This window comes from Festucalex cinctus, chromosome 20 (genome assembly GCF_051991245.1).
Source record: "Festucalex cinctus isolate MCC-2025b chromosome 20, RoL_Fcin_1.0, whole genome shotgun sequence".
Classification (NCBI taxonomy): Eukaryota; Metazoa; Chordata; class Actinopteri; order Syngnathiformes; family Syngnathidae; genus Festucalex; species Festucalex cinctus.
Genome location: NC_135430.1, coordinates 6,561,661 through 6,586,912, shown reverse-complemented (window position 1 = coordinate 6,586,912; position 25,252 = coordinate 6,561,661). Strand labels below are relative to the sequence as shown.

The 25,252-nt window shown below is 41.1% G+C and overlaps 1 protein-coding gene across 2 annotated transcripts in view; it reads right to left on the bottom strand.

Moving 5' to 3' along the window:
- Positions 1–11,364, bottom strand: part of LOC144009313 (cadherin-6-like) — a 61,132-nt gene extending 49,768 nt beyond the window's left edge. The window contains exon 1 of one of the 2 annotated variants that reach the window (XM_077508998.1): positions 11,191–11,364. The gene's annotated coding sequence lies outside the window, so the exon portion shown is untranslated. The remainder of the gene's footprint in view (positions 1–11,190) is intronic. The other variant, XM_077508999.1, reaches the window with a different exon arrangement.
- Between the last annotated feature and the right edge of the window lie 13,888 nt (positions 11,365–25,252).

The window sequence follows — 25,252 nt, the reverse complement described above, 5'->3', positions numbered from 1 at the left end:
CACGCAAACTATGTGGCATCTGAAGAAACGACCTTCACAAGAAGCATCATGACTGCTAACCAGCAGGCAGGCATGACGAATCGATTGTTGATTCATCAATTTTGAAGTGATTTGTCCATCATGTGGAATTGAATACACAGCTCATCGCAGTCTGACAGCTTGCGGCCTCAACGGCAGCATTTTGAGGTGTGTGTTTTGTTTTCATCACTAGATTGCTATTACACGCACACAAAATGGTGGCATGGGCAGACCTGACTAATCGATGATTGAGCTATCAGCGTTTTGGCCACCATGTTCCTTTTGCAGCATAGAAGCTCAGGTCAACGCAGCCGAAGCAGTTTGCCGCCTAAATGGGCTGCCACTGCGGAAATGTGGCACGAAATTTGGGGCGCATTTGAAAGGAAACATTTTGGTTTGATTATGAGACTGCTTTCACACAACACTCGATTGCTGATTCATCAGTTGTGAAGGTTTTTTTTTTTTTTTCCTAGTCAGACAAAATGGAATCCATGTGCTGCAACCCGACAAGTTTACGACTTCAACGGGCTGCGGTAGAAATGTAGAATTTTTTATTTTTTTTTTGGAAACTGATTTATTTACTTTATCTTAAGTTTGTTTTGGTCATTTAAATATGACTTGCCATTCGTTTTTTTGTGGTCTACATTATTGTTTGAAATGATGATGATGATGATGATGATTATTATTATTATAATTATCCACTTTATATACCGCTTATCATTATTAGGGTGAACCGATCATTCAGGCAGCATTGTACTGTCCACTCTAAACAACTCAACACACAGCCATTAATGGCTAAACCGATAGCAACAAAAGTGAGCACACCCCTAAGTGAAAATGTGCAAGTTCTGCCCAATTTGTCAATATTTTGTGTAGCCGCCATAAACTGCTTTAACCCTCTTGAAAATGGAATTCAGAGATTATGCTGTAATGTCTGTAAAATGCTGAATGTACAAGTTTTTGTTTTTGTTTTTTTTCTTCTCCAGGCTTACGCTTTGCTCCCCTGTGGTAGCATAACTGGGGCCTTGCCATTTATTTTTTATTTTTATTATAACCTCTGCCTCGCGCACATCTTCCCTTCTCATCTAAGATCTTGGGGTGCTTTTTAGCTACATTTATCATTTAAAATTTTGAGACGCAAATTTGCATCCCTAACGACTTCCTCCCCCGCTCACCTGACTCTGGCTGTGCTCAGCACTGCAGCTGTGCTCATATTGGACTCTCTGATCCCCTATTAGCCTGCCGTCATCCCTTGGTCAATATTAGCCTCCCTCCCTCGCTACCACCTCCGAACCCAAACCTCCACGTTGGCCGGCCCCTCCCGCCCGCGCCCTTGCGTCGGCCCTGCGCTCGCTTATTAAGCTGCTGTCACGTTGAGCGGCCGGACCCCAGACAGACGTTAGAGACCCCGCCGGCCGCTTACGGCAGGGCCGCTTAAGCCCGTGGGGCTTTGCACCGACAAGAACCCGGTGGAGGGGGAGGGTGGGCTGGTTGTTTGTGGACATGATCTGAACACACACACACTTCTTTTCACACAAACGCGCTGCAAGGACAACGGAGGATGGATTTACACTGACAGAGCATAAATAACATTTGAAAACAAAACCAACAATGCTGGCTTGAAATGTGAATTTCAGACCATCATTTAGAACCCTATCCTCAAAACCTAATCCTGACTTGAAGCACTGTTGAAACTCTAACTCTGTCTTGAAATCCTCATTTAAAACCCAACATTGAAACCGTAATCCTTGTTTGACACTTTACTACAACCTTCAAACTGCTTGTTTGATACCCTAACCAAGGTTCAAAACCTAAAATTGACACACTAACATTGGTTTGAAAACTAACCCTGATTTGAAACCCTAATCCTGTCTCAAAAACTAAAGCCTACAAACCAAAACGTTGACTTTAATCCTGTTATGTTCTGGAGTTGGATCCCAAAAACGCAGCCACAAATAAGATTTGAACTCTTTATTCGCATAACATTGAGAGGCGTAGAACAAACTTGACTAGATGAGAAATGACGAGAATGTATCAAGAATCACGAGACGCTAAGCTAAATTGGGCTGTGTAGGTGCACAGAGGAATAGAGGTAATAATCCGACAAAAACACATACTTCTCAGGCTTATATAGACAGTGAATCGATCTGATTGGTTGTGGCTAGACATGTTGGTAACAGGACTGACATGGAATTATCTGATTGGCTGTTGACCAGATAAAGAGATGAAAGATTCTTGATATCACACAGCTTCTGACGTCACATAGCGTCTTACCAGTTGAAACTAGATGCTGGTTACATCAGTTCAAAACAGACACTTGACCTCACGGTCATGACCCAAACATAACCCTTGCATGACCCTAGTCATGACAAATCCCTAATTTGGAAGCCTAGTTTAAAACTTTAAAATCACTTTCCCCCCGATTATTTACCTGTAGGCAGTATTTTTTTTTTTGGTTCTGACCAAGCCATTTCAAAATAAGATACTGACTACAGACTAAGACCTTAATTTGAAACCCGAACCCTTGTTTAAAGCCTTGCCTTACAACTTTGTTTAAAACAAATCCTGTTTTAAAACTTGACAAAAATCTTGAAACCTCAAAATTTGCCCCCCCAAAAAATATTGGAAACCTTAATCCAAGCTTGAAACCCTAATTTGGAATACAGAACCAACGTTTGACTTGTTAACCTTTGTATAATACCCGACTCTGCGTTGTTGTTCATCATGTTAATGTCATTCTGGACATTTTTTTTTTTTTTAAACTCATTCAATGCCAGAAACATTCTTTTAAGAATCCAAACATTCAATCCCAGGTATGTATTTATATATTTTTACTTTTTGTTTTTTTATGTGGCGGGTCTGATGATGGCTATCACTGAATGAGTTTTCAAAAGTCATCATTTTCAAGGTTAAAAAAAAAACTGTTCCATTTCCTTACTGTTAACTGGACTTTACAGAAGTAAAATGTTCCAATTTGGGAAAGTAATTGAGTGAGTTGATTTGCACGCGTGGTCGTCACCTCTTGCCGCTCGACGGGAAGCGGCCGGCACGCAAACACCGACGGAGCCGCCCGCTGTTTGCCGCGGACGCGCCCGCAGCCATGCGAGACTTGATTAGATTTTGATAGTGATCTGGATCCGTGATTCCCACTATTAGATTATTACCGTGCAGCCGCGCACACACACACGCGTTGGTGGAGGGATTTCATTCCAAATCCAATCCAAAAGCCCCGCCCGCGTGCCGTCGCCGGGTCAAAAAATCGATTTCACCTCAAACGCAAGACGGACGAACGCTCGGTATCCTTGAGGGAAGTGACTCGCCTCATACTTGGGAAAGAATACTTCCTGCACCTTCATGAGAGATTTTTCTTAAAAAAAAATAAAATAAAATAATACAACTTTTTTTCTGTATGATGGCTTTTGCACACAAAAAAAATCAACTATTGCCTAATATTGCCACTTGATATTATTATTATTATTATTATTATTATTAGTATTATATTTCATATGACTTATTTAAAAATATATAATTTTACTTAGTTATACGATTAATTTTTCTCATTTTTGCAAAAAAATTTTGTTTTTTTTTCTTTGAAAAAAATAACACTTGATGCTCTTGATAAAATACAACTATATGTAAAAACTATGACTTCATTCTTCAAAGATTGCAGCTTTTTGTTCTGGAAAATATATACTTATCTCAAATATATTACATTATCCTTGCTAGGTTGTGGGGGGTGGGGCAAATATCATTCTTTTTGGGTTCTTACATTACTCGAGAAAAAATAATCTATTTTTTACCTCAATAAAATGTGAATATTTTTGTCAATGGAGATTATAATTTTATTACCTGTTACTGATTTTTTTTATTTTATTTGTTTTTTCCCCTGAAAAAAAAAAAAACAAAAAAAACTTTTGACTTCAAAAATTCTGTGTGCCCTGCGATTGGTTGGCAACCAGTCCAGGGTGTCCCCCGCCTACTGCCCAGAGCCAGCTGAGATAGGCGCCAGCAGCCCCCGCGACCCTTGTGAGGAATAAGCGGTCAAGAAAATGGAAAAATGGACTTCAAAAATTAGTCTGGAAAAAAAAAAGAATCTGATTTTATTTTTGTAAAAGTTTGCACTAATTTTCATATTATGGCATATTTTATTTAAAAAAAAAAGTAACCTCATCTCTTACTATCCACAAGGGATGTAACGATATCCAAACATCAAGATACGAAATTATCACGATAGGAACTTCACGATACAATAATTATCACGATATTGTGGGGGCATTGGCAATATTTTGAAAAAGATCACAATAGTGTAAAAAAAAAAACCTCTTTCTAAAAAAAGCACAATATTGTGCTTTTGTACATAACAGCAATGCATATCAACCACCTACAATCTCTAAAACAATATTGAGGCACGCACTTGGTAATGCAAGCACACGTTGATCGCTTCACAAGCAAATTAGGTCCCCCTTCATCTGACAATTAGCATAGATTTTAAATATAGAAGGCCAAAACATCCCTAATGAAAATTACATTACACTAATAAACTAGCCACTAGAGGGTGCTAGAACTACACAAATGGAAATCAACCTGACTTATTTAACAGATGTGTTCCTGTTAAATATTGTGAACGTGACGTCGACATTATTGTGGCACTTTTCATATCACAATATCACAATATCACGATATTGCCCTTATCGTTACATCCGTACTATCCACACTATCCAGCTTGTTTTCCATGTCTCCCTATTTCAACGCAGGTGATGATCAGGGTTCTCGAGAGCTTGCTGATAAACTGTCATTGGAATTAGCTGTGCTGGAGTAGGGAAACATGGGAAAACAGGCTGGATCATGTGCCCTCGAGGACCAGGGTTGAGAAACACTGGACTAGTCCATTGCGTGAGAAGGAGGGGGAAGTCAGCGTCGCAATCATGACAAATTAACTTGCTTAAAAAACACACAAAAACAAAATAACCGATTTGTCATGATACGCTTTTGGATTAAGACAAAAACAATGTCAAGTGCTATATTGATCGTTTTTTGGGGGGGAGATGTTATGAAATGGACGTTTGCCAGAACGTTAAGTTTGTTGCCGCCACTTTGCACCTGAGAGGACAAAAAAACAGCCCGGCTGACGGTCCATGTGGAAGTTGGGCCACTAACGCTCATAATTAGAAACGCCGTGGCGCTCGTCCAGCGTGTGCGAGTGTGTGTTGAAAGGGGTGGGGGCGGTACAGAGGGGGGGGGGGCTATTGGCAGACGCTTGTTCAACATTGGCAGCACTTTGCCGCCTCCCACCCAAAAGAACAAATCCAAAGTGATTTCATCCTCAAGCGCCAAGCCACTGTGTAAAGATGGACTTTTCTCTCATCTTCACTTCTTCCATTGTACACGCGTGTTTCTCAATAGGCGGCGCCGGGGCCAAAACTGGATCCATTGTTCAACTATTTTGACTGATGTTTGTAATTTAACCATCGTACTTTTATGCATTTATGGTGGTTTTAATCAACTTGGAATAATATATATATATATATAAAGCCTTTTTTCTGAAAAAAAAGGAAAAAATAGACCTTGTTAGTCTCTACAAAATATGACTTTATTCCTACATGATTATGAAGCGATTTAAAAAAAAAAGTACTTTGAAAGAATACTTTGTCTTAATGATCTTACAATTTATTTATGACTTAAATTTGCATAAATTATTTATAAAAACAAAACTGGCTCCAAAAAAAATAACCAACAACAAACTTTATTCCCATAACATTTTAATAACAATAAAATAATAATAATAATGATTAGTTGGGAACTTAGTAGTTATTAGGGCTGGGAATCTTTGACTGTCTCACGATTCGATTTGATTGCCATTTTTGGGTCTACGATTCGATTCAGAATCAATTCTCAATTCAAACGATTTTCGATTCAAAATTATTTGGCACATGATTTCTGCTTCAATTTACAGAAATGCAAAAAAAATTGTCATGATCTTCTCCAATCTGCTTTGCAAGAAAAAATGACAAATAGAGACATTAAAGTATCTTTTTTTTTTTTTTTTTAAACATTTATTAATTTTGTATTGTGTCTTTTTCCACAAATACAGCATGCGGCTACAACTTCCTTTCCCCTTCTTCTTCATTTCTAATTTAAATAAAATTGATTTTTGGATATTAAATTTCAATTCTGAATCTTACTAAACGAGAATCTCGATTGTTTTATCAATCGATTTTTTTTGGCACACCCCTAGTCGTTATGAACAAAGAAATGTTAGTAGTTAATTTGCATATTTAGAAAAGCTCTACAGTAAATAAAGTATATTGGTAGCAAATGTCATTTTTAGTGTATCTCGCAGGCTGCTTGAAAATGAACGGTGGCTCACAAATGGTCCCCAGGCCATAGTTTGGAAAATGATCTACATTTCTCATTATATTCTTGTATGACTTACCTTATTGCATAAAATAAAACAACTTTATACTTGTGTGAGTCCAACTGTCCATGTAAACAAACATGATTACTTATTTTTACAACTACTACTACATATTTTCATACCAAACAAAAAAGCAAATCCAAGTGAAAATCAACCTCAATCCCGAAGAAGTCTTCTAAAGGAAATCAATGCTAAATGGCGAGATATAACAGTGAGTTGCTGGCAACAGACAGACACCACTAGCGTACATTATGTGAGCTCATTGCATTACGTTCCAGACGTCGGCTTTGCAGACATTTTCCTCAAGTGGAACTCTTTCACTTTCAATTGGCGGCATCTGCTCCATCCTGCCAGCCCGCTGAGCTTGCGCGCACACGCACAGAATCTCCATCCAGCCTCTTTGGAAATAGATTTAGGACTTTAGTGCAAGTGCTGCACAAAGCAGGAGAGCTAATGAGGCATTGTTTGTTTAGCGAGGTGTGAATGGTGGGATCCGTGCATGTTTATCTTTTTGCCACATGGGGAGACAAACGAGGCTTTTTTTGAGGTGGAAGGGAGGGGGTCATTGAGATTTAGCCGGACTCGCCGTTGAGCCGTTGTCCTGGCCGCCATCCAGCCTGAAAATCTCCTCCTGAAACCTGTGGACATCACCGTTAGTTCTCGCTGCAAACGCAAAGTCATGCGAGTCGGGGCCGACCTTCACGGAACGCCGACGGCGGGCCTAACGGAAAGCAGACGTCTTGTAGTCGGGTGCTTTTGTGCGGAGAAGTGGGGGTGGCAAGGATCGGGGGTTAGGGTGTGGTAGAGTTTTTGCGGCTTGCGGGGAAATGTGCTCTTGTGGTCACATGGCGGCAAGTCAAGAGCAAACAAAGATGGCGGCCGCACAAAGAGACAAGTGTGCCAGTTTTGAAAGAAAAGAATGAAGAGGATTTTCACCAAGCGTCTTAACGTGCCATAGTTTTTTGTTTTTGTTTTTTGTTTTACTTTCAGAGTTGCACAATTTTCATACCACACATCTCCAGCTGGCTTAAAAACAAAAACAAAAAAAAACTTCTCCATGCTACTCCTCGTGAACCGTTGCATGTAGAAAACCAAAACTTTAGTAAAACGTGGGGCCCTATCATATCAGGTGTGCTATTGTTTTTCTCAGCAATCTGTAGCATGGTGGTGCTTTTTTTTTTTTAACCCCAAAATTGTGGAATTTTCAAACCACACATCTCCAGCTGGCTTCTTCTCCATGCTACTCGTCCTGAACCATTGGATACAGAAACACCAAATTTTAGTAAAAGGTGCATCCCGAATGTAGGGGGTGTGCTATTGTTTTTCTCAGTAATCTAAAACATGTGTTGCTGTTTTTTACACTTTAAAGTTACACAATTTTGTAAGTCAAATAAGCTTGGCAAAACTTCTGTCCATGCATCACAACCTGAGCAAATTGCATTTCTAGCATATCAGGTGTGTTATTGTTTTTCTCAGCGAACTGTGATCCGGTGACATGTTTTTAGTTCCAATATTATACAATGTTGATACCCACAAAACGAGATGGCGTAAAAAAAAATAAAAAAAAAATTCTCGACACTTTGGCCTAACATGAATCCCTAACTTATCTGTCTTATTGGTTTTCTCAACAATCCTTAGCATATGGATTTTTTTAAGCTTTATTTTAGCACGACTGTGATACCACACAAGTCAGGGAAGGTTTTCTCCATACTTTTACTTTTGTAGCAAAACATGCATCGCTAATTATTGTGGGAATGCTGTAGCATTCCCACATATGTTATTGTGATTTTTATTCTCCACACTTTTTTTGCCACGTAACAACTCCTACATAATACTTCCAATTTACCTGGTTCAAATTTCAACTAGCTAAAAAAATTAACGCCTCCTGGGGTATATATCGTCAGATTCCACATAACTGACAGTATTTGCACAATTTAACGTTTAATATCAACTTTTCCCCATTCATTTTCAATGGGACAGACATTGAACTTTTTCCAAGTATAACTTTCCACGCCCACTTCCATACGTATAACTTATCATCATTACCAGCTGTCTGATACTGCTTGCTGGCACAGTTGGTAAAGCGCATTGTCTAGTAACCAGGAGGTTATAATTTCAGAATTTATGTCTCAATTTACTTCTTAAGCATTCCACATGCATTCAAAATCTGAGCATTCAGCTTTCAGCATTCCCACGCAATTTCGCTAGAAATTGCACCTAGTCTAGTGTGCTATTGCTTTTCCCAACAAACCCAATGGTGCTGTTCATTTAGCTTCAAATTGAGAGTTTTTATACCATGGCAGTCACACGAGGTTTATTTTTTTGTCGTGTTTTTCCCCATCTAATTCCAGCTCATGTGTGTTATGAATTTCTTAGCAGTCACTCACAGTGTAGAACTGTTTTATTTCCACAATTGGCACTTCATAAGCCAGGTAAGTTCGTTTCTCACACAAACCCAGTTCAGATGTGTTGCTGTTTTCTCAGCAATCACGTGAGGCTGCTGTTTTTTTTTCTTTTCATTTTTTTATTTTTTTTTTACGCCAAAGTTACAAAATCGACATCAGTCAGACCAGCAAGGAATTGTTCACGCAAGTCCAGCTTGGTTGTACTACTTTCCTCAGCAATCCGTCCCATGGTTTTGTTATTTTATAGCTACTGATGAACATAATTTCAATACTCTACAAGTCAAGATAGCTTGAAATTTCTGACACGGGACTTTTCCTTGTTGTCTTGTACTTCCGACAACTTTTCCCCAACAGAGGTTGAGTAAAACGTACATCTATATTGTGTCAAGTGTGCCAGTGTTTTCCTCAACAATCCACCACGGGATGGCGCTATTGTTTAGCTCCAAAGTTGCATAATGTTGATATTCTACCAGTCAGGCCATCTTGAAATTTCTAACAAAAATTCAGTTTAGGTTTTCCTCAAAACTCCGTCATTTGGTCATGCTGTTCTTTAGCGCCAGTTGATGCAAAGAAGTCAACCATCAACCAAATTCTAACTGCCCATAAATCATGCTAGCTCGGAAAGTTGTCACTCAAGTGCAGTGTGACTCTTGGAAGGACATGTTTAAAAAGCAAATTTCTTCGTTAAGCAATTCCCGAGCTTAGCTAATTATTTGTGCTAATCACTGTAAAACTTAAACGATGTCTGAAAATTGCGTGTTTTGAAATTGAGTATGTCAACTGCTAAGCTAAGACTGAATGTTTCTGGTTTGATTTCCACCTGGGACGGATTCGGCCTAAAGAGCAGATAAAAAAACCAAAAAAACCCCCAAAAAAACATGCTGGCTGCCTGAAGGGGCTATTTACGTCTCAGCGTTCGTCCATTAGAGCGACTGGCCACTCGCTCTACAAATGTCGGAGGCAGGGAGGGGAGGTGGGTTCCCACGGGGCACAGTGACGGGCGGCGGCCGCTGGGATTTTTTTCCACGTTATTAGCCGCAGAGGCCTGGCCACGGAGTGGCGGCAGTGTGGCGTGCACGGCGGGAAAGAACATCCGCCATCATCGCAAACGACGTGGCCCATCTGGAGCGCACGTAACGCCATCAAGTCGGGGTCAGCGGTCAGCCCCTCTCCGCCGCCGGGTGCGTGCCACCATCGGGTGACGTCACGGCTCCCCTGCGGGGGACAGGGGTGGGCAGATGGAGACCTTTTCTTTTCAAATGTGCTGACTTGGTGAGATGGGGGGGAAAGATGAAAAGTGAACATTGTGTCGTTTGGAATCTCAACTCTGCTCGAAAAGGACGCAAATGGCGCTTTGTGGTTTCCAGTCCCTGCTTGTCACATCAGTTCTTCTCGCTTACACACGCACATACTCTCTGGACCCAACATGCCTATATGAGCCTGTGCTATTTGCAGTCCCTTTTAAATATTCAGCACCTGCCGTGTTTCCCCCTCGTCTTTGATCAACCTCCGATTGCACTGCGCCCGCTTTCATCTGCAGGCATCAAACCGGCGCAACCTGCACTGTGAGCCTGCCCCGCTCGCACGCCTTTTTGCTCACCATCGCCAGCTCCACAACAGGCAACTTGTTCACACCAGGAGGAGGAGGAGGAGAAGCTGCGGATAGTCCAGCATGTGTCATGCCTGCGTGGTCCAGTCCTCATTAGTGTCTATATAGAAAAGTGATGTGTGCTGCACCAAATCCAAAATTCTTCCTAAAATCCTTCTTCATAGCCCAGAACTAAAAGTGGCCACCGGCAAACCCTCACAAAACTTCCACTGCAGTCACTTTGTATAAAAATAGATACAAACTAAATCTAAACAGCTACCATCACTTTTCAGTGCAAAAGTGTACATTTCATCCAATTTTCATCTATTGACGCCAGTAAACAAACAAAAAAGAAACACAAAGGTCCCAGCAGCTGGTCCCCAAACCTCCGCCTGCACCGGAGCGTCGCACCTGCACGAAGCCGAGCCTCGCTGCAGGAGGCTCGGCCAAGAATGGAGCATCCCCGGGAGCGGGAGTGAGAGGATGCGCCGCGTGAAGTTTTTTTTCCCCCCGTGACAAGAGCACAAAGTCCGGGACGAATCTCACCGAGGACTCGGAGTCGCGTTATGGGGGAAAAAAAGTTGAAATTCAACTTATAAGAAAAACAAAATAAACACGTCTAGTTGTGCCTCTAACGAACATGAAAGCATAAAGAGGTCGTTTGTTACACAAGCCGGATGATGATGATGCTGATGAGACCCCTGCAGCCAGGCCGGACCGAAGCGAGCGCACAAACAAACAGAGCCCAAACAAGAGCCTCTCACCTGGGCACGATTGACGGAGCAGCGGCTTCGTTTCCCCCCAGCGGGCAGCGGCGGAGATGCGGCGGGGATAGGAGGCTGCAAGACGGACGGAGGGAGGGAGAGAGAGTATCCGATTGAGAGCAGCCTGCGTCGGCCGCGCGTCCGCAGCAACTGCGTCCTCGCTGGCTGGATGACACGGAGGGAGGCTGAGGGGACGCGCGCCGCCCATTGGCTGTCGAGTCCCCGGCAGCAGGCGGCGGGAGAGGGGGGCGACGGAGAGGGTTGGGAAGGGAAGGGAGGGGGACATAGAAGGGAAGGAGGAAAATAAAGGCGTTCAAGTTGAACACCACTTTCTCTTTCATTTCATACAATTTAGCAGCTAACAACGCTCACTAAAATTCATTAGTCTCATTTCTGTCTATCGTGTTGTTTTTAATTAAAATTTCTAGTCCATATCCAATTGGCATATAAAAAAAATACGATTTATTAAAAAAAAAAAAAAAAAGTAAAATCTGTCTTGCAAAAAAGTAATTCACAAATACAATTTTGGGACCATGTTTTTTTGTTTACTCACATTCAGTTTTTAAATCCCCCAAAATACAAATAATTCTAACAATTCTTGTTTTTCATTGGTCAAAGTAATTTGTGCTGTTTTGGGTTGTCATTCTTATGTTTTCATGAAATTTGTTTTGTTGACGGGATTTCACAAAAACTGATTTCCACAAGACTTCAAGCACAGACCATGGGACACAACCACAACAATTTGGGTCAGATTATGATCCAAGTGCTCAATCTTTTGTTGTTGTTGTCCCCCAACCCCCCCCCCCCCCCCCCCCCCTTTTGTTACCACACAGAATTGACAAGTACGTATCAAAAAGGCCGATTAATTGGTAGGAAATTATTGATTTGTGCAAAGTGCATAGTGTAAAAGAAAATTTTAAAAATAAAAAATAGAATTTAGGCAAAGTACACAGTGTAAAAGAAAATAATAATAAAAAAATATTGATTTGTGCAAAGTGCATGTGTAAAAGAAAATTTAAAAAATAAAAACAAAAACAAATGATTGATCCATGCAAAGTGCATGTGTAAAAGAAAATTTTAAAAATAAAAACGAATGATTTGTACATAGTGCAAAAGAAATTTAAAAAATAAAATAAAAAAAATGATTAAATTGAACTAAAGTACTTCTAGTGTTTTTTGTTTTTTTTTGTTTTTTTTTAAACTGACCAGTTGTTTGGAATTCTTATGTATGGTGTTCCTCAGGGTTCTGTACTCTGACTCCTTTGGTTTGACCAATTGCACCACTTTGCTGAAGTTTTCAGTTTTGTTTTTTTTTTGGAGGGGGGGGGCAATGACTTTGTTTGCATCTTTAGCGATGTTTACAGTGGAACCGCTTTCATTTTGTCAGGCCGATGAGGGGGTGAGGTGGGTGAGGAGGAGGCCCGGCTGTGCCGGCCAGAAATCAGATTAGAGGCCCAACATGTAAACTGCTGGGTTAGAGAGTAATCAAACTAATGCAGCTCATCACTGCTTCATCCAGCGCGCACTGCCTGCACCAGATTACTGCCCTCTAATCTCTTCTGCATGTGTGTGTGTGTGTGTGTGTGTGTGTGTGCGTGCGTGCGTGTGGACATATACATGTAATGAACTCTTAAGCGCTCTCTTAGCGGACTACAAATAAAAAATGTTTATGAGCTGAACAAGTTAGGGTCAAATAAAGATGTTTATGGGCTGAACAAGTTGTGATGGAAATGAGGTTGGGGGAGTATTGTGATGTTTTTCAACAATCTCAACTGTGCTGTTGTGTGGGAAACAATTTTGTTGTTTTGCAAACATGCGGTTCCAATATTTGACAAGGGGAAAAGTCTAAACATTTTAGTGTTAACCACATAAGGCGGGTGTTGAAAGTCGACACTTTCTTCACAACTCTGATGTGACGTTGATGTTCCAAAAACATCCACGTGTCCAAACGAGCACACAAGATGACCGTAAAGCTTCCTGTTAATTAATGTAATATGAAAAAAAACAAAAAAACACACATAGTTGTATTTTTAATTAAATTAGAAAATGTAATTTGATCTGATGGGAAGCGTGGATATCTGCGGCGGGGATCCGACGGTGGCGGCGTTGAAGGTGTGATTCCTTTGGAAAGTGTGGCGTTCCCGATGACAAGATAAGGAATGCTATTATCACAAGAAAGCAAAGTCATTAAGTTGTGTAATGCGTGGCATAATGAAGTTGAGATTTAGAGATGCGCGCTGCAAAAAAACAACTCACTTCATTTACTAGACAAGATAGAGAGGATCATTTTCCCAAGTCGGTGGAGGACCTCTGCCAAGGCTTCAACATTTATGCCAATGACTCAAATGAAAATATCTGACACACATCATTTAAGGAAACAAAGACAGGAAACATCAATCTTTTCTGATGACGTATGCATGCGAATCCAAACGTTTTCAATTGAATTGATGAAAAAAAAAAAAAAAAAAAATGACCATGTATAGCAGTGGTGTCAAAATCCGGTTCTCGAAGGCCTGAGTCCTGCATGTTTTTGAGGTTTCCCATGTTCAACACAGCTGATGATATTTAAGCTCATCAGAAAGCTCTGCAGGAGCCTGATAATGATCCTGATTATTGAATCGGGTGTGTTGGTGGAGAGAAGCCTCGAAAACACGTAGGACTCAGGCCCTCGAGGATATTGAATCTTGACACGTGTGATGTATGGTAAGACTTTTTTTTTTTAAGTGACCATGTATAGTAGCACTAAAGTTGTTGTTTTTTTCCCCTCAAAAAAACCCGACCATGTGTACAAAGGCGTTTTTTTTTCACACACGAAAAAAAGACCATGTTATAGTAAGGCTTTTTTTTTATCTCTCTTTTTTTTGGCTATTTTCCAACCAAAAGGTATGACTTTTTAATGATTAATAAGATCGTTTTTATCTACACTACGTGACAAATATGTCTTTGTAGGAGTACACAAACAAGAGTTGCCACTGTTTTTTTTCCCCTAATTACACTTGTTTTATGGGTCTTTTATTTTCTTTTTTTTTTTTTTTTTTAAGCCAATGATTTTTTATGTATTTTTTTTTAGCTAAATTTAGTAAAAGTTTTATCAGGCAAGGTGCAATATTATAGTGGATGGTATCTAGCATGACTTGAAGTGGTTGCTGTGAAAACCTTTTTAAATAGTGATTGTTTACAGTGAGTTTTACCTTTGTTTTTTATTGATAGAGCTACAGTGGTTTATATCCTTGCCTGTTGCCTTTGCTGGTATTGTTTTTGAAATAGAAGACTGTACTAACTATGCAAGCCTCCCGTTCTGGTTATTTGGAACAAACCTGTGTTTTAGTGTGGTGAAATTAATTGAGATACTAAGTGGCCTTTTTAAATCACTACACATGGTAGGGAAAAACAACAACTTTGCGTTCCCTTGCAAAGATTGCGAGATAATGCAATCTTTGCGTTATCTCGCAATCTTTGCTAGAGCACGCAGTGTTTTGCGAGCGAATGCAAAGTTTTTTTTGTTTTTTTTTCTACCATGTCACCGTAGGGGCTCCGTAGCGAGGAGCTACTTCTAATTGAAAGACAAAAATCGAAGCAAAAGCTTTCTGAGGAGTTTTTGAAGCGTGAAAGAGCTATATTTTTTGTTGTTTCCAATCTTTTTTGTTGTTTCCAATCTGTCCTTACTTTGGTATACGTACACTTTGCTAAGCGGGACTGGGTGAGTTAAGACTTGTATTTTCTCTTATACAATGAACCTGTTAACTTGTACTGGACAAATAATAATAATAAAAAAGAAGCTAAGGTGTTGAATTTGTTTTCTGTGAAAAAAAGATGAATGTAAAAATGGTGATTTTTGTATTCGACTGATCGAGGGTCGTAATATGTCCTTGCTGATTCTTCCAACCGCCATTTCAGAACTGCATCATTGACACAGTACAGATTTCATTCGATGGAAACCGGACTTTTATTTGTATTTTAAGCTACCATATGTATAAATGTGGTTACTCATACATATTTTTTTCATTGTTATGATAGGCTATTAAGGTTTGATTCAGGAAACTGAACAAATTGCGGCGTTGGATTCTTTGCGCGAGAGACAAGATGGCGGAGCCACCCACGGACCTCTTGAACTGTGCCTCACGCAGGAGTGCGGAGTGAACGCTGGACGTTTCATCGTTTCTTCAAGCCTGGTAGGATCAGTTTTGTTTTGTTTTTTCTCTGCTACATAGTAGTGGACTCTCAAAGACACAGGATTTACTATCCTGGACAAACATTTGGAACTAGAGACATTGAATGTTGAACTCGTTGCTGAATCGTTTTGCGTTGTACATTGTCTCACTTTTACTTTTGTCAACCACATAATGCTGTCATGGTGTTATTGTAATATTGACTTGGATTGAACAAGAGAACTGGGAATTGGTTTAAAACTTAAAGGTACACTTAACAAACCCAAATTAGAAATTTCAACTTTCCCTGAACTTCCTTCAAAACAAAAATGAATTATTAAAAATTGGATGTGAAATTATAAAATTTGAATTTAATAATAAAACAACTTGGGTTGAAAACGGAAACTATTGATAATGAAGTTATTCAAAACTAAATGGGTTTAAAAGGACACGGATTAAAAAAAAAAAAAAGAAAGAAAAAAAAAAAGGAAAATAATTTTCCCCTACACAATCGTGAATCTAAATGTCGAATTGTATGTAAAGTGTCTGTCATTTGTATGTTAATATTGTTCTAAAATAATCTAAAATAATAAACTAAAATAATCTGGCAGTTCTTCCAACTCATATTCTGGACTGTGGTCATACTAAGATTTTTTATTTTAATTTTTTTTTTAATGCGATTAGAAATTTTATTTTCCGGTTTTCTGTCTCACTTACTATTATTGCTAAAGTTAAACAAACTAAAGGCCTAGCTACACCAATCCGACGTTGGCCTACTCCCTGTGGCGTCGGCCCAGACGTCGTCATATTGTGTAGAAAAATGACATAAATACACACCGCACCGACCCCGACTATTGCATAGCTTCAGCACACGCAGGAGATGTAATTCCCCTCATACCATCGGCGGCGGTTGTCATTATTCCGAAAGGCACCCGGAAACCTCTTTAAAAACGTAAACAATACTTACCGGTTACTTTATCTCTCACGATGTCCTCCCGCGTGAATGAAACCCTCCGGCTTTTTGCACAGTATCGTATAACGCTGTCATTGTCAACCCTCGTTTTTGTGAATGTACGAAGATTAAGGCACGGAAGGTGCAAGATGCAAGCGCACAAAATGAGCAACATCCTGGATACTCCAGCGACCAAGGCGAGGAGCTTACCCGAACCTTTGGCGAGAGCTGGAATTGCAGGAACCCGCCGACTTCAACAATTTCGCCCGGCTTTTCCCTGAGCAGTTCCACATGTTGAAGGAACTTTTACGTCCACTCAAACAGAGACAAAACACAAACTACCGGGATTGTATCTCCGTGGGCGAACGTCTGATGGTCACGCTGCTGGTAAGCTATGTTTTCTTTCTGTGAAGATTTCTACAACTGTATTCAAAATGTTGGGGTTCTATTTACAAGCACTTGACACGTTTCGAAATAGGATAGCTGATTTATGGGCTTGTTACAGGGGCTCGTATCAGTTTAGAATGGGATCGTCAACAATTTGACAGTTCATTCCGGAAAACTGTGAAGCTATATACCTGAATTTAAAAGGAGTATCTTCAGGAATGTGTAGTATATGTAATATGTTCATATAAAAATTTAAATTAAAATGAAAAACTTTTGTTTGTATTTAACTAGGTTTACAAATAGTGATGTAAATGTACATAAAAGGGACTCAAATTCACACTAGACTTTTTCCAGACATTTTTTGAATATGTTGCTGTTATTTCAGCTTGAGCAAATTTACAAACCAGTTATTACACCCCACAATGTCCCTCAGAGACTAAATGTGCCTCATTGTGCCTTTCTTTCTTTTTTTTTTCAACACCTCACAACACAGTGCCCGAACACAATGGAAGAGTGGCAGAATGTTGGAGGTTTCCAGACTAACTGGAATTTCCCAACGTGCCTCCCTTCGCTGGACGGAAAACTTGGACGGAGAACTGGATCTACATTCTACAACACAAGCACACATTTTCAAGTGTGTTGTAGGTTGTAATGGGAGGTTTTCTGATGGCGGAGTATTTGGAGGATGCACCCTACAGGATGCCCGAGAGAGGAGGACATTGAACATCCCTGCACCTGCACAACATCCTGGGACTGACCAACTGACTCCATGCTACATTGTAGCAGATGAGGCATTTTTGAAGAGAAGCGCATATTCAGTTACAGGCTGTCACGGATTTGGAGCGTAGTAGAAAATGCTTTTGGCTTTCGAGTGCTTCTCTCCACCATCAACATTCAGGATACTGCCGAAGTGGAAGACATTGTTTTGGCTTGCTGTGCTCTTCGCAACTTGCTCCGGACTGAGAATTGTAAAATATACATGGCAGCAGACATTGTTGACAAGGAGGGACCTGATTATGAAACTGCCCCAGGGTGAGATGGCGGGAGGACCCTCTCCAACAGCAAGCCTCCCTGCCACATACAACCAATTCTACAAAAGCCACCAAGCAACAAAAAGGATACAACATCTGAAAACGGTGTTATATCTTTTCAGTGGGCCAAAATAGATACATTTATTAAGGGGAAGGGAGAATTTAGCATGTTGGTGATATGGGGAAAAACATTTGTTGTTTGCTGTGAAAAATACATTTTTCTCTCTTTACCTGATAAAGTGTTTTATTCCAGGGCCAGTCTTGCAAAAATTAACTTTTCCTCAGCTTTGTTTTTGGAAAACAAAGATTTCAGGTTTTAACCTGCTGTTAGCTGCAGCAGGGTGACGGTGCGCAAAATGAGTGAGTTGAAAAAAAAAACGGTCCAGGCGTTCATCAGTACTGTTTATCCGTGTCACTTCCTCTTCTTGCGCTGAGTCGCGAGCTAACAGCCAATCACCCGACGCCGATTCAGCATGTCGAATTTGCTGGATACACCTCCGACTGATTTGAACTCCCTCCGACGTCACAACGGTATACGCTGATCAGATGGCGCATGCTGTCGGCCCAACGCTGTCCGACTCCCGACGTCAAATTGGTTTATCTAGGCCTTGAAACAAAACAAGTCACTTGAATGAAGCACAATTAATGGTGACTGAAGATGCAGATGTGCAATTTTAAAATGACGTACTATTCATCCATCCATTTTCTGAACCGCTTGCTCCTCAAAAGGGTCGCGTGAGGTGCCGGAGCCTATCCCAGCTGGCTATGGGCAGTAGGCGGGGTACACCCTGAACATGGTTGCCAGCCAATTGCACGGCACACAGAGACGAACAACCATCCGCACTCTCAATCACACCTAGGGACAATTCAGAGTGTTCAATCAACCTGACAGTCATGTCTTTGGAATGTCGGAGGAGACCGGAGTACCCGGAGAAGACCCACGCAGGCACGGGGAGAACATGCAAACTCCACCCAGGAAGCCTGGACTCAAACCCGAGTCTTCAGGACTGGGAGGTGGTCGTGCTAACCAGTCATCCACCGTGCCGCCCCGTACTATTTATACGTACGACAAATGGCCGCCGGGGCACCCAATTCCTTCTTGCTTGGGGCTGTTGCTACACCATTGGTCCTGGTCCTAAACATGTTTGAAATTCTGATGGGAAGGCCAGACCTCCGTTCAAGGCCACTTCCTTTGGAGGGATTTTTTTTTTTCTTGCTGATCTGTATCAGTGCTAAACAATAAACACAACCCACAATCAAAATTGTCCCATATGAACTAATGTAAACACAAATAATCATTTCCAGGGACACGCTGTCGTCGTCTTCTTTCATCCTTAACTGTGCAGGCCACGTTTCAACCTTCCCTTCGTGTTTGTTTCTTAGCAACAGCGCTCATGGGTCACTCGAACCTGCTATGTTTAATCAAAAAAAAAAAAAAAAGACGCTTAAAATTACATTTTTTTAATGTTATTATTCCTTTTAAAATGACATAAATGACCTTAACCTGACTAGGACCACAGCAAAATTGTTTCAATCGTCAAAGGCAATACAAGGATTTAAAAAACAAAAAACAAAAAAAACCAATCGGTTGAGCAGAATAACTTGAATCCTAACTATATGAACTTTCTTTTTCAAATGAGTTGACAAGAGGGTAACTCTAAAAACATTTGCATCAAAACTAGTGTTGTTCCGATACCGATACTGGTATCGGCAGAGGCGCCGATACTGCATTAAAACAGTGGTATCGGTATCGGTGACTACTCACAAGTAACATGCCGATACCATTAATTCCAAAGATAATATAGGATTTTGGATGCAGCATCTTGTGTCTTGCTGGTGCACGACATTCACTGATATGTGACATGTTCACTGCATGCCGATCTAAGATATCCTATTGGCCCTTGAATGTTCTGAGCCAATGGCAGGACAGCTTTTTCATGTTGAGGAAAAAAAGCCGTAAGTATCGGTATGGTATCGGTATCGGCCGATACTGCAAAGCTGGGTATCGGTATTGGTATCGGGGGCCAAAAAATGGTATCCGAACAACACTTATCAAAACTAACCCAATTTGGGTCAAAAAATGTACGGAGACCCTAAAGCAACTCATTAGGAAGCGAAGCATTATTATCCTAACGAAACTTTCTCATCCGTACGAAAAAGTTTCTCGTTAAGATGAGAAATGTCTTAACATGCAAGTGCAAACTACAAGACTTCCGATATTTTTTAATGTCACACAGACACAACATAACGTTGACGAGTTGCAAGTAAAGCAGCGGTGTCGTGGACTACTTCCTCATCGTTAACAAGAAAGTTTCTTGTACTAATGAACGTTTCAGTTCGATTCAATTTAAATTCTTTTTGTCCTTATGTCACTCACCTGGCTCTGCAAAAATGTATTTATTTCATTTTTGTTCCCTGTTTCTAGTGAAAGGATTAAACACGCACATTTTACCTTGTAAAAAGGCTCAATTAGCACATTTGGAGCTTGTGCACTCGCTTAACCTTGCTCTCGCAAGATGAATTCTGGCGGTATTTGTGAGTTTACAAACTACGAAGAATACATCTTGTACCGCTCCTGCCGTTCCGAACCACTGGTGTTTCAGACCAATCACAGAGCGACATTGTGTTTGGGGGCGGAATATGCAACTGTGATGAAGCCAGCGCCGACGCCGGCAATAACAAACAATCCTAACAAACCTTACATGGACGAATGGGTGCTGCAGTTAATTCTGCTCGCAGAATTACTCACCGTTTCCTTGTTGTATGTTGAACAGCGAGGGACACTTCGTGCATTTCTAGCTGGTAAGATATTCGTGCTTTTCCCTCCTTCGGCAAGAACGAAGACGAAAGTTTCGCCCATGGCCGTGATTGGTTAAAATGTAGAATGCCGTATCGTCCAATCAGCTTGAATTATTGTACAGAATGTCCCGCCTTTCCCGAGTTAGCACTCCCTGGAGTCCAACCCAAAGTTTCCGGTTTGAGACCCAGGACACACCTCAGACGTTTTGTTTCCCAGACATTTACGTTTTGTCCCAAATAGACTCGGCTTTAGGAATCTTGTGGGAACGTTGCCTTATTTTGCCGTTCCACTTCTTCCCTCAGACGCAGCCTGGGGACACGGAGGAGGAGGTTTGGACGGTGACGGCCTCGGTGTGCCCTCGCGGCACAATTGGGCCGCCTGCCGTGAGCGGCGTGATTTATGATGCCTTCAAAATGTACACGCTTACATTCTATCCTTTTTTTTTTGGCCTTCATTCTGCCGGCGACGCATCACCGTAGGGTCACAGTGTCGTCTCGACAGGAAGCGCTCATCTCCGGCGCTCGGCTGTCTTTTTTTTTTCTTTTTTCTTTTTCTCACCCGTGTTCCATGCGGTCCCCCAAGGACGACGTGTAAACGTCAAAGTCCTTTCGATTGGGCTCACAAACGAGACCTTTGCCAAGACGTCATCAATAACGTAACAAAAAGGAACTTGTTCAATGTGGTGTACCTGACATACGGGTCATTTTCATGGACATATAATGGGCCCTATATTGGTCGTCAGGAGCATGTACACTTGGCTTAAAACAGGCTCATCTTCATTTTCATGCCAGGGCAAGTCTACTTTAACATGTTTTGGAATTTGGTAGACACTGCTATACACCATTCTGGGCATTCCTATGGACTGAGGACATTTTCTAATCTACGGATATACATAAGCAATGTGGATCAAATCTGGTTGAGGGTTGAATTGATTCCCTTTGAAAGTGTGAAGAGCATGGTTGTCCCTAGATCTGTTGCATGTGGATTTTTTTTCCCCCATGTGAATTGTCACAAACTGAATCAAATCTGGATAGAAAGGCATTCATTCAAGATCATCTGTCAAAAACGTCCTCATTTTATACGGGATTTTTTTTTTATAATAAAGGCAAATAGGCAGTGGAACTCTCAAATCTGGATTGAGAGTTTAAATGATTCTCTTTAGATGTGTGGATTTATTTATTTATTTTTTCATGTGACCTGTCACAAACTAAATTGAATCTGGATCAATTGTTGTTCTACGTAATGAATCCAGACATTCATTCAAGATCATCTGCCAACTGTGTCCTTATCCTATACTGGATTTCTGATGGCAAAGCCAAATATTTAATGTGGATCAAATCTGGATTGAAAGCAGAGTTGATTCGCTTTGGACGTGTGATGAGAGTGGTTGTTTTATCCATCCATCCATTTTCTTGACCGCTTATTCCTCACAAGGGTCGCGGGGGCTGCTGGCGCCTATCTCAGCTGGCTCTGGGCAGTAGGCGGGGGACACCCTGGACTGGTTGCCAACCAATCGCAGGGCACACAGAGACGAACAGTGGTTGTTTTATTTTATTATTATTGTTTTTAAAAAATGAATCACAGACTGAATTGAATCTGGATCCAATCTGGTTTGACATAAACATTGCAGATATTTCTATGCTAGTGTTAAATGGAATTTCTGAAGTTAAATCAACCAAATGTGCTTCAGTTGTGGATGACATCTTCAGACTGGGGAGGACTGAACCCGATTGGACAAAAGCTTTCTTGCAGTCCTCCAGACATGATGTCAGGGTCAAAAGCAGCGTTCCTAAATCCAGCCCCCCCAGAACGAAAGAAGAAAAACTGGCTCACTACGTTTGGTTCTGCCTGCTATTTATCTCCTCCATCCATCATCACACAGCTCGTAGGAAAATATCATTCCCCTTTTTGTCTGATTATCCCGTGATTTTTTTTCCGACCCCCGGAGGCGTGCCGAGGACAGAGGTTTTTATTTTTTCTTTTATTTTCTGCGTATCGAGGTCAAACCTGCGAGGGATACTTGTGATCATCAGCTGTCGAGGCGGGAAAACACAGAGCGCATTCAAGCTCCGCTTTGGGGAAAGACACGAGAATCATGGAGGAGATGACGCGGCGTTTTTATTTTGGGGATGTTTGCGTTGATCCACGTTGGCGTTCCTGTCGCGCATCGATCGCTAAGCGGATTGTTTATAGCGCCGGCCGGCCGCGTCTGGAAGGAGATGATATTGATTGTTTCCCCGTCCGCCTCTAAGTCTTCCAATTAAGCGCGTCATAAAGTGAGTCACATTCATCACGCACCTAATGAGACCTCATTAAAAAAAAAAAAAGTCTTTAATGCGCCTCATCTGCTACTCTCACAAAACTTCTTCCTCAATGTGACTCTACGAAATGAACCTTTAACATGTTTCAAACTCTGCCTGGCTTGAAACATTTGTTAAAAAAACCCCCAAAAAAAACCCTAATGCCGGTTTGAAACCAAAGTTTAAAACTGTAATCCTTGTCTGAAATCCTAACACGGGATTAAAACTAACCATTGCTTTGAAACCCTAATATAAAACCCAAATTTTGTCTGATTTGAAATCCTGTTTTGACACCCTAACTATAATTTAAAACTAGTATTGTTTCGGTATCGGGAGAGGTCCTGATAGTGCATAAAAACAGTGGTATCGGCATACTAACAAGTAACATGCTGATCCTAATATTTCCGGTGCTAATATAGAACTTTGGATGCAGCATCTTGTCCTGCTTGTGCACAACATTCACTGATGTTTGACCTGTTCACTGCATGCCGAGTTATGATATCCTGTTGGCCATTGAATGCTCTGAACTAATGGCAGGGCAGCGTTTTCATGTTGGGGAAAAAAACTAGTTATCGGTTTCGTATCTGAATCGGCTGATACAGCAAAACTGGGTCTCAGTATCGAGGTCCAAAAACGGTATCGGAACACTACTTAAGACCCTTTTGGGTATAACTATAACCAATGAGTAATTTAAAACCCTGACCCAGATTTGAAATACTGCAGGTATAATAAACCCAACTTGAAAACCTTGACATGACAAAATATTTTAAAATCTTCAGTGTGGATGAATTCCTCCTGGGTGCCTTTCCTCACAGGGTTCTTCTGTGCCCCGCCATGTTGTAGTTTGCGTGTGTGTCTGTGGCTATGATCATGGGGATATGAGGGGCAGGGGCGGCTTTTTTTTTTTTTTTTTTTTGTGTGTATTATGGATGTTTTAATAGTTCAGCACTTTGAGTTGCATTTGAATGTATGAAATGTGATATCTAAATAAAATTTGATTTGATAATCCTAGTACTCTGTCTTAGACCACAATGCACATCCATTTCTGTAAGCGTATGCTAACAGGAAGTGAGCCATATTGATTTACTTTGAAATTTGTCATCATTGTTTTTGGACACCGCAATTGGCTGGCAACCAGTTCAGGGTGTACCCCGCCTACTGCCCGAAGGCGGCTGGGGTAGGTTCCAGCACCCCTACAACCTTTGTGAGGAATAAGCAATTAAGAAAATGGATGGATGGATGGATGGATGGATGGATGGATGGATGGATGTTTTTGGACATTTTTAGCGGTCACATTTGAACAAATTCCTTCTAGGGAATTTATCCGATTGTCTGCAAACTTTTACTAAAATCTTTTAATTTCATTGCATGCTGTTGCCGTGGTGATGCAATGAAAAATTGTTTGTTTGGAGGGTCTAAACATGGGCAAAATTTGAGAGATTTCTTGATTTTATTTATTTATTTATTTTTTAAATGCCGATAATTCCAAGTTTGAGAGTCCTCCCAGGATTGCGGCGAGCGTTAGCGGATGCTGCGATCACGTTATTTGTGAAAACGAGGGAGTGTGACTCGGGATGGGAAATGTGAACCATTGTCGTGTTTGGCGGTGGGATTAATGGTGCAGATGGACGCGGACTGGACGCTGTGAATAAATCCCTCTGTGATGTCGTACATTCATGCGCTTGTTTGTTCTCATCCGGTGGACATCAATTTAGCGACATGCTAATCTGCGCAGCTACAACTTGTACTCGATAAAGTGACATGATGAAATTCAGCCAGAGGTGGGGGGGTGTTTGGGGGCTTGGTCTTTCTTTCCTCTTTTGCATAATTCTCTTCCTATTAGCAGAAACATTCAGTGTTTTTTTTTTTTTTTTTGGGTTGTAATGATAATTTGAGAATCTGGGGTTGCGGCGCTAATCCGGCAGCATTACACTTCACAGAGGGATTAGTGAGTGACAAGTGGAAGTGAAACGAGAGATGTAAGGGCCTCTTAAGCTGTGTTCCTATTAAAAGCCACGGAGCGTTGTGACACTGCGGAAGGCAAGCTTCGCTGCACACACGCCGGATGCTCGGGGATAAATATCACCACTCCCCGCTTTATCCTCCCATCATCCCCCCTTCATCACCCCTCCGGCCCCATAAATGTTCCCTGGCTCGTGGCCATTTCTCCGTCTGTCTTTATTTGAGTTTTTTTTTTTTTTTTTTTAATCCCCCATCCTTTACGCACTCCAAATGATTTCTGCTCGCCCTCGTTTGCTCAGCGTACGACTTGAAGATGCTTTATAGTGTACACACTGAAAGGACGTGAACGTTGTCTCCATGGCGATGGCGTAACTTGTGATGACTCAGCGACGCTTTTATGCTGCTCACTTGAAGAACGATTACGTTTGATGGCCGTTTTGCTCTTTTTGACAGAATGCTATCATAAGCTCAAATGGAGACAA